The sequence below is a fragment of the Marmota marmota genome, unplaced genomic scaffold (genome assembly GCF_001458135.2).
Source record: "Marmota marmota marmota unplaced genomic scaffold, marMar, whole genome shotgun sequence".
Classification (NCBI taxonomy): Eukaryota; Metazoa; Chordata; class Mammalia; order Rodentia; family Sciuridae; genus Marmota; species Marmota marmota.
The window spans coordinates 26,073,141-26,083,053 of NW_025999982.1; positions in this window are offsets into that span (position 1 = coordinate 26,073,141).

A 9,913-nucleotide genomic window follows, 5' to 3' on the forward strand; every position below is an offset into this window, starting at 1 on the left:
GAAAATATTTGCAATGAATACGATAATAAATGATTAATACCTTTGTTATATAAAGAGATCTATTTTTAAAAGTCTCCCTGTACTTAATAATGACCAGAGATGTCACAAAAGAAGTTCAAATTAACTATTAAAATAATTAATTTTCAATAATAATCAAAGAAATCAATGTTGTTAATCAACAATGAGAAGCCATTGCTTGCCTATCAAATTAACAAGTGATTTTAAATGACATCATGAAATAAGAATATTCAGACCCTGCTGATGAAAGGTTCAAATGTTATAACTTTTCTAAATATCATAAGCTTTGTGTATAACTTTTTAAAAATATATATAGCCCATGATTCATTATTTCCTTCTTCTGGAATCCATTTCATAGAAGTTACCAACTGTACAAATGATTTTCCATTTTTAAGGAAGTCATTATAGCATTGTTTCTAAGGGTGGAAAACGGAAATCAATCAAAATTTCTAAAATAGAGAAAGAGCTGAACAAATTCTGTTAAATCTATTAGGAAGAATGGATACACATTATTTGTAATTGCCCCAAATCTTTGAGTCTTTATCAAAATTAAAGTATTTTTTCAGAAAGCTCAAAAAAAAAAAAAGAAAAATTCTAGTATGAGGACTTTAAAGAATACAAATCAAAGTTTTGTGCATTCATTTTTATTTAGGTACATAAGAGAAAAATACATCTCACATATACAAAAAATCTAAAATAAATTATTCTTATTCTTTGTCTTCTAAATCTGTTTATTAAAAAGATGAAAACATTTTTCTAATACTGAAAAGTTCAATGCTTTCATGAATTAATGGTATAAATAATTAAAATTGTGAATGCTAATGCAAGCTCTACTTCATAAAACATTTGTTAAGAAAATTGTTGGTTAAAAATTGGGAAGAATTATCACTAAATTGGTGATTTTATTTACCAATTTAGTGATAATTAACATGGCCACACTTCTTTAGTTACATTAACCTAATCAGTAACAAAAGACTTTCAGTATTAAAAATAAGAATATATCTAAAAGTTTTCCTCCTTGTAAAAATAATAAAATGCGATTTCGAATTAGTAAAACAATTCAGAATTTCACTTTTACAATAAAACCAAATACTTTTGAGTTCTTAATGGTACACCAGAAGTTCCATGATGTAGTAACTGAAAAACATAGGATTAAAAAATACGAAGTGTAGCAGCAGATGTTTTGAAAAACATACCTGAAATAATATCAAAAAGGAACACCAAACATTGTTATCAATAATTTTTAGTATGACCTCATGTTAAAGGAAATGCTTCCTTCCTTGTACATATCCATGATCTTGATTATAAAGGAAAGAAATTTATGTCTTACAATTCTGGAGACTGGAAAGTCCAGTACCAAGGTGCTGATGGATGTGACATCTGTGAAGCCTTGCTTTCTACTTCCAGCATGGCACCATGTTGCCGTGTCCTCTGGAGGGGGTGAACACTGTGTCTTTACACAGTAAAAGGACAGATGGAGCAGAAGGCGCTCTAAAGTCTTTTTTATGAAGTTATTAATCCCAAATGTGAGTGGAGAGCCCTTGTGACTTAATTATGTCTCCCAAGGCCAACTCTTAATATCACCACAATGGGGATTAAGTTCCAATTTGAAGGACAGGGGCACAAACATTCAAATTATATCTATCTTTTCAGAATGTTCTACAATAAACAAAATATTATTACTGAGAAATTCTAAAAATTCAAAATGTATCAGATTCAAATTTCTATTCTATGCAAAGTATGTTAATAAAGAATCACAGATTGAGAATTGAGAACCACTCTCCACTCCCCACCCCTGCTCAATTTCCTTTCCTGAAAGATTTTATGATGCCTAAAATTTTTCCATTGTTGTTTCTTCAAAATATATAAATACCTATTCAAACATATAATATCTTTAGTTTTATTTAATCAATTAAACTGAGTCATGACAACACACTAGTAATCTCTCTGAGGTTTTATTGCAATGAGTAGAATGTAGAGCAGAAGATTCAAATGAAGGAGACAGCACTAGTGCTGAAAGACCGCCAACAATGTGATACAATAGTGAGTATTGCTTCTTCCCGATTTTAACTACAACCATCTCTGACATGCCATTCAATCATATTAAATTCCAGGATAATGAAATAGATGGTTTAGTTGCTATGCCTGCAATCATGTATTCAAAAAGATCTTATGAAAAATTATCTATGTCTACATCTATATTAATTACATTAAAAAGACAAATCATATTTCTTATTCTTTATTTTTATATGATTTACTATACTAACTAAATGCATATTAGTTATCAACTTCTTCAAATGTAGATTTGTTTAATTATATGTATAGGCATTATTTTTTTTCCTCTTGTGGCTGTAACAAATCATCACAAATTTGGTGGCTTAAAACAACAGAATTTATTATCTTATGTGTCTGGAGATTAGAAGCCAAATCAAGGTCAAAGTGTCCTAAGATTCCAACAAGGTTTTTCCTGAGGCTTTTGGGAAGAATCTGTTCCTTTCCTCTTACAGCTCATGGCCACATCACTACAGCCTCTGCCCCTGTCACAAGGTGATCTTGTCTAAATTTGACCTCTTGTCTTCCTCCTGAAGCACCCTAATAATTACATCTACTCAGATCATACAGGTTTGTCTCCTCATCTCAATATCCTTAATTTAATCACACTTGAAAAGTCATTTTTGTTATTTAAGATTAACTGGTTAAAGCATGGCATCCTTGGGGACCATGAGTATAAATACAACAGTGAAGTATAAGTATTAACAAATCACTTGATAGTATTTTATTTATTAAAAACTGATTATAGCCAGGCACAGTGACACATGCCTACAATTCCAGCAGCTTGGTGACTGAGGCAGGAGGATCACAATTCAAAGCCAGCCTCAGCAATTTAGTGAGTCCCTAAGCAACTTAGCAATGACTCCAAATAAAATATAAAAGGGCTGGGGATGTGGTTCAGTGGTTGAGCACTCCTAGGTTCAATCTCCATACAAATTATAAGAAGAAGAAGAACTATAGAGATATAAATAAGATTATATCTTTATAACTGTACTGGCGATTAAGTAAAATCTCATATTCCTTTTCACTAGGTCATTAATCATCAATATTTTTAAATGGCATAAAATTATCATTTGGAAAGATATCCAAACTTTCTTTAATGAGTTTTTTCCAAATGTGTAAGGGAGTTTTTTCCTTTAATTTTTTTTAATTGACACATAAAGATTGTACATATTAATGCTTTACCTTTGTGTGTGGGTTTTGTTCCATGTGTGGTTTTGATGTGCATTTACATTGTATGATTTTAATCAGGTTAGGCATGTCTATCTCCTCAAGTTTTTATCATTCCTTTGCAATGAAAACTGAAAATCTCATCTTCTAGTTTTTTGAAATGTGTAGTCCATTATTGTGGTCTGTAGTCATTCTACTGTTCAATGAACATCAGAGCTCCTTGCTCCTATGGAATTGTTACTTAGCATGCATGGCTTTCTTCAGACTTTTTCCTTCTGAGTTTTTAAAAGACAATTTGAAGACTAAATGTCTATGGGTTTCAGTAATTTATTCAGTGAAGGATGTCATTTAATTAAATTGTAACTATTATAGTTGTTGTAACTCTGCCTTCAGGACCCTTTAAAAATAAGAAAAGAATCAAATTGTTTCTTCTGATTAGAAGTAAGGGAATAGCTGGAAGAGAGTGGAAAGTAAAGAGAGAATAAAATAAAGAACTCTGCAAAATTTCTAATGTGGATCTGATTTTTGTTCCTCCTGTTAGTGTCAAGCAGCCTGGGTAACAGAGAGGCCTGGATTAGTAGTTTAAGCTAAAGAAAAAGCAGTATGCATACACCCAAACTTTACAATAACCAGAAAACCCAGTGAAATTCAGGCACTGCAGAATGAACATCTCCTTCTATCACTTCTAACAGACATAGGTCAGAAAAAAAGTGAGAACATGTGGTATTTGTCTCTCTGTGCCTGACTTATTTCACTTAACATAGCTTCTTCTAATTCCATCCATGTTGTTGCAAATGATAGAATTTTACTTTTATTATTAGTATTCCATTTTGTATGTGTACTACATGTTCTTTATCCATGCATTAGTTCATGGAAGTTAGGTTGTTTCCATTTTTTGCTATTGTAAATAGTGCTGCATTGAACTTGAGAGTGCAAATGTCTTTTCGACAGGCTGGTTTCATTTCCTTTGGATGTATATCCAGGAGTGGTACTGCTAGATCATATGGTACTTCTATTTCTAGTTTTTTGAGGAACTTCCATACTGTTTTCCATAATTGCTATACTAATTTACATTCCCACCAGCAGTGTGTTGAAGTTTCTCTTTCTCTGCATCCTCTTGCTGTTTCATCTAAAAATATTTTACAGCCTGTAATTAGGATATAGTTAGTCAGAAATGCTTCCATTACCCTTATTATATTTATTTTATTTGTTTTGCAGGGTTTGTATAGAGTGGGTTCTCATCTTTCCATTATCTAGGTACTGTGAACATGAGGGAAATAATAACTTATGCCGAAGACTTCAGGACAAAATCTGAGACATTCTCCAAAGCATCTGGAACTTGCACTAGAAACTTGGCAGGTGCATATATATTAAGATATGACATTTAAAAATAAACATATCAGATGAAATACCTGAAGAGAAATAGCAACAGCTTTTTCGAACTTTATTCCACACCAGTATTATTAATAACAAACCCTGTCAACACAAGGATTTAGATTTTCTGCTTATGAAAAAGGGATGAACTAATAAGTCTTTAGAATACATGGTAACATTCACATGATATTGTCCATATTAGATGTGAGAAAATGTTTACAGCTTTCAGTTGGGTTGAGAACTCAAGATCTTGGTTGAGTTTTTGCTGGCCACAAAATCTCCTATTGTGCAAACAAGATCATTTCAAAGGATATTATATATATTTAATTACATATGTATATTCAATTATATATCTATACAATTTTACATATATATGTATATATATTCAATTTAGGATCTGAGTTGGTGGAATAAGATGTAGGGTAAAGAAGAAAACATTACAGCTGAATTTTGAAGGTCCAAAGATCTAGAAAGTTAGAGATATGGATTAAAAAAATGGAAGTTCAGGTGAAAGGAATACCAAGAGAAAAGGGGCAATGGTGAGAAATACCAAGTGAAAATGGAAATCACAGGGAGTTAGTTTGTTGGGTTATGGTGTATTGAAGGGCAGAGCAGATTGAAAACTGGGGAATGTTGTTCTATAGGCAGCATGAGTCAATTCTTTTTGTACAAATGCTAACAGTATCTGATCTATACTTCAGAAAGATTCATCTGTGGGTAGGCAGAATTAATATCTATGTTATTAATGAAATAATAAACACCAAGAAAAATACTGTGCATATGAGATGTCACCACACAAACATGAAACTAATAGATGCTTAATTTGGTATCCAAGATCTAAAGCAAAAAGCCTTCTACAGATCTTGGACAGAGGTTACCAAGTTACCTCCCCTATGAAGGATGATCAGATATGTGCAGCCCTGGGAGACCCCTACTGGCAACTAGGCTCTTAGATTATTCCTTATTCTACCTAAAACAATGTATGGAGAACTCACCCAATGAAAAGACCTGATTCTTCCAGCCTGGAACAATCTGTCATTTCACTAATTATAGGAGTCCAATTTGCAGAAACTATTCTTTTTGCATGAACAATAGAAGGCATATTAAACTCTCACCTAACAGCTGCTGTTCAGATATTGAGAAGAATGCCTGGCACCCAGTATATCCTAACATGTCATTACTCTGGCCCAGTCTCTTAAAAATAGCAGAGAGTCATGAGAAAATGAATCACTGATCTAAACTAAATTTTCTAAAAGTTCTAATTAAATACAATCTACTTACAATAAGCTCCTCCCCATCAACATTATGATGTTATACATTGTAAATTCCCTTCATTATAGAGGTCTACTTGAAGCCTTATTTCCTTTTCTATCTTGGAAACCAATTAATTTCTAGCATTCATTTTGTAGCACTGATTGATACTTGAAGTTGGAAACTCTCACACCATAACCTCCAGCTCATACATGAATTTGACCTCTTCTGTCTTTCTCCCACTAACCATACTCACCTAGAGAACAGATGGCGATGTGTTTCATGTGTCTCACATCCCTATTACCAAAGAGGCACTTTGGTCTTTCTCTGCTAATTGTTCTTATTGTGCTTTTCAATGTCCATTGGTAGTTATCAATGGTGCTTTAAAAATTGGTCACTAATTGTATATTGCTTATAAAGGGAAAATGTTTTACGAGTCACTTGCAGATCTTGAGAGTATTCTATGATGGGAGTTATACTAACAAAGCTAGAAATTCTAACTTCCTTGTCCTTTCACTCTAAACTAGACCACAAGGATAGCAGATTAGATGATTTTTCTATCAGCAGACCAAGTGCTGTTTTTAATTCTTTTTGCCATTTATAATCACAGGCTTTACAAATGAAGTAAAAGGAATACAGCCAGATTGCTGTTCATATGGACTATTCAGAAGCCTGAATATATTAAAATTGATGTATTCTGTTAAGTAGACATGTTATTTAATAAATTTCTGAGTCAAGTTTACTTATTATGTTTCCCTATAATTTGAGAAACTTACAGGGGTTTGGAAAAGAGAAAGGAAAATGCAACATAATGAAGCCAAAATCGATCATTGGGGCTATTTTTGCATATCTAAAATGGAGAAATAATAATTCTGTGGATGATGATTATAATACTGGTGATAATTGCAAAGCTTTTTGGATGATTAGCTAGAAGATACTAATGATTTCTAAAAGAAATATTTCAAAATAAAATTTCATTTTTGAGACCATCTACATTTTAAAAGCAATATAATGAGACTAAAATAAAAAAAAAAAACCTTGAAATTTTTGTTTTTCTTAACAGATTGCAATTAAGCTTTATGATTGTTCCAGGCTTTATATGCTTCTGCTTAATTATCCTTCTCTCCTTGTCATCTGCTCTACATGTATTACCACTAAGAAAAAAATTTATATGTACAGTATAAAAATAATGGCAGTCTCTTACTCAATGCCTTCTACATGAAGACTACACAAGGCACCTTACACATGTCATCATAATAACCTTACAAAGCTGTTGCTCTTAAACCCATTTCATCTTAACTAAAAACAGGTTTGTTGAGGTTGCATGATGGTAAGTGGCAACTCCAGGATGCGAATCCAGCTCCAATGGGATTATTAGATTAATTTCTATATATGTAAAAAGATAGATTTATTACTAAATAGTATTAAATTAACACAACCTGTTTCTTGTCTTTTCCTACGTCTCCTAGTCTTTATCCCCTTGGGAAGGTGTTTTCTAGCACAACTTCTACTTCTCTACACTCTCTTTCCCCCTCATCAGCTATGAATAGTACTGTCAGCTGAAGTTCCTGTGGAGCTCTATGGACATTAGCCAGCAGAATTTAATTTAGTAATTATCAGAGCAGTTTTGTTTCTCAATAACTGGCTACATAACAGATCACTGAAAAGTTATTTTATTAATTGCGTGTGTTGGGGAGCCCACCCTCAAGTAATTCTGTTTAGTTAAGCCCAAAAGAGGCCTAAGATTCTGTCTCTGACAGAATTCTCATTTGCAGCAAGTTTGGAAACCACAGGCTAAACCAAAAGCAGACTTAAGAGTCAATATTCCCTAAGGCCAAGATTAGGAATGACTCAGCTGCACACTAGAATCACCTTTTGATATGTTTTAAATTCTGATACTCAAGACTTTGCCAGATTAATCACATCCAGATGTCTGTGGGTGGGACCTGAGATTCAGCATTTTTTAAAGCTCCCCAGGTAACTACAAGGTAGAATCAAGTAGAGACCCACTGCATTAAGGAGTGGGAATACTCAATCTGGCTTTGTTGTTTTGCTTATCTGCTGGTTTCACTCTTTATTTTCCCTTGATCCACTCTTGGGAGTCAGTTGTCACCCTGAATGTGATGACATATTTATATAGTCTATAGCTCAAATGTTGCTACAGCAGTAATCAGAGAACTGGGTCTTCTGTCTCTGAGTGGCCTGTCTTCCACTGAACCAAAATATTCAAGTGTCCAAAGTTAAAATGTGTAAGAAAAATATTTCTTAATTTCATTCATTTATCCAACAGATTTTAAGCTGATTATAAACACTTTCAGTCATTCAAAGAAATGTAGATAATTTCCTATTTCTAATTTGCTTACACACATCCACACACAAACTCAGAGATATACATGCACAGAGATTTATGCAGTCTTCCTTAAGCCAGGTGCCATGGCGCATACCTGTAATCTCAGGCAACTTGAGAAGCTGAAGAGGGAGGATCACAACTTCAGAGCCAACCCCCAAAACTTGGAAAGGCCCTAAGCAACTTAGTAAGACCCTGTCTCAAAATAAAAAAATAAAAAGGGGGCTGGGGATATAGCTCAGTTGGTAGAGTGCTTGCCTTGCTTACATAAGGCCCCGAGTTTAATTCCCAGCATCACTAAATAAATAAATAAATAAAAATAAAAGGGCTAGGGATGTGGCTCATTGGTAAAGTGCCCCTGGGTTCAATCCCCAGTACCAAAAAAAAAAAAAAAGTGCTTAAAATTTTATCTTCTTATGCATTTTAGGACTGTGATGAAAAGAAGGCAGAATTGTTAGGAGCTCTAGACTCCAAATAACTTTTCCCATTTAGTCTATGTGAGATTAGAAATACAGTAGATAAAATTAAAATCTCAAATATTATTAAAAGTCTACAGTGTTTTTATTGTGTTTTCTTCTATCCTGACTCCCAAAAGGCAGTAGAGGGTAAAAGCTTTAGGTTGAGTTGGGGGATAACTCAGACTCCTGAGAGAAGACATGAAACCACCACTGACGGTGACAGTGACCCTACAGAGTCAGGCAACCAAATCTGATGAGATGACAAAGAAATGAAGGACTATGAGCCATCATAATCCTGCTGGTGTTTTGTGTAACAGTTTTGAATATACTTTTTACCTAAAATGTACCCCTCACTTCTGGTTCCCCCACTTAATATATCTGAATCTTGTTCAAGGTGCTGTAAAATCACCTCAAGAGTTGAGAGTCTTTCCTGGTTTCTGTCATAAGAACATAAAACAGGACAGCAAAAGTGTGACTGGTGATTGGGAAATAGAGAAAAATTGAAAATTATCTCCAGTTTATGTCTAAGTCAATTTAAATCAGGGGATGGGCCCAAACTCAACCAGGACAAGCTCACAGTTTTATGATCCAATTCAAAATGAGTTTTAAAACAAATTTAGAACCTAAGAGGCAATTTAATTCAAAATTCCTCTAGGCAGAAAACCAATGGGACTTTAAAACACAGAAAAATGCAAATAAAAGGACAGATTCGAGGGTAAAAATATTTTACAAGTTCCAGTGACAGGACAAAAATTCTATTTAAATATAGAAGACAAAGAAACTGACATTGTACAGCATTTTAAAAAAGAAGTACTAAATTGAAAATTAGCAGATCCTTAGAGAGATTTGGCTCTGCCAATAACTAACAGCCTTGGGCAAGTCAGAGAAAATTTTCTGGGCCTATGCTTTTTCATCCTTAGAAGAAAGGTAAGGAATAATTCGCATCTTTTACATCCTCCAAATATTTGGTCCTGTGTCTACACAGAAAACTCACACTTTGAATGGTCAGATAGTCCTAAGCATTTGATTATCTTATAAGCTAAACTGCTTTAAAATTAAATTTGATACTTATAATTCCTGCTCTCTTTAATAGACTAAAACCCAACCTGAATTCACCCTATTTAAACAGAAATTTAATAGTGCTCTGCTGAAAAGCAGGGAGTATCCAGACTTGGGAAAATGTTTCAAGGTTGAAAAAATATTTCAAAATTGTTTCTCCTTAATGCCATATCCCGCCCCCCCC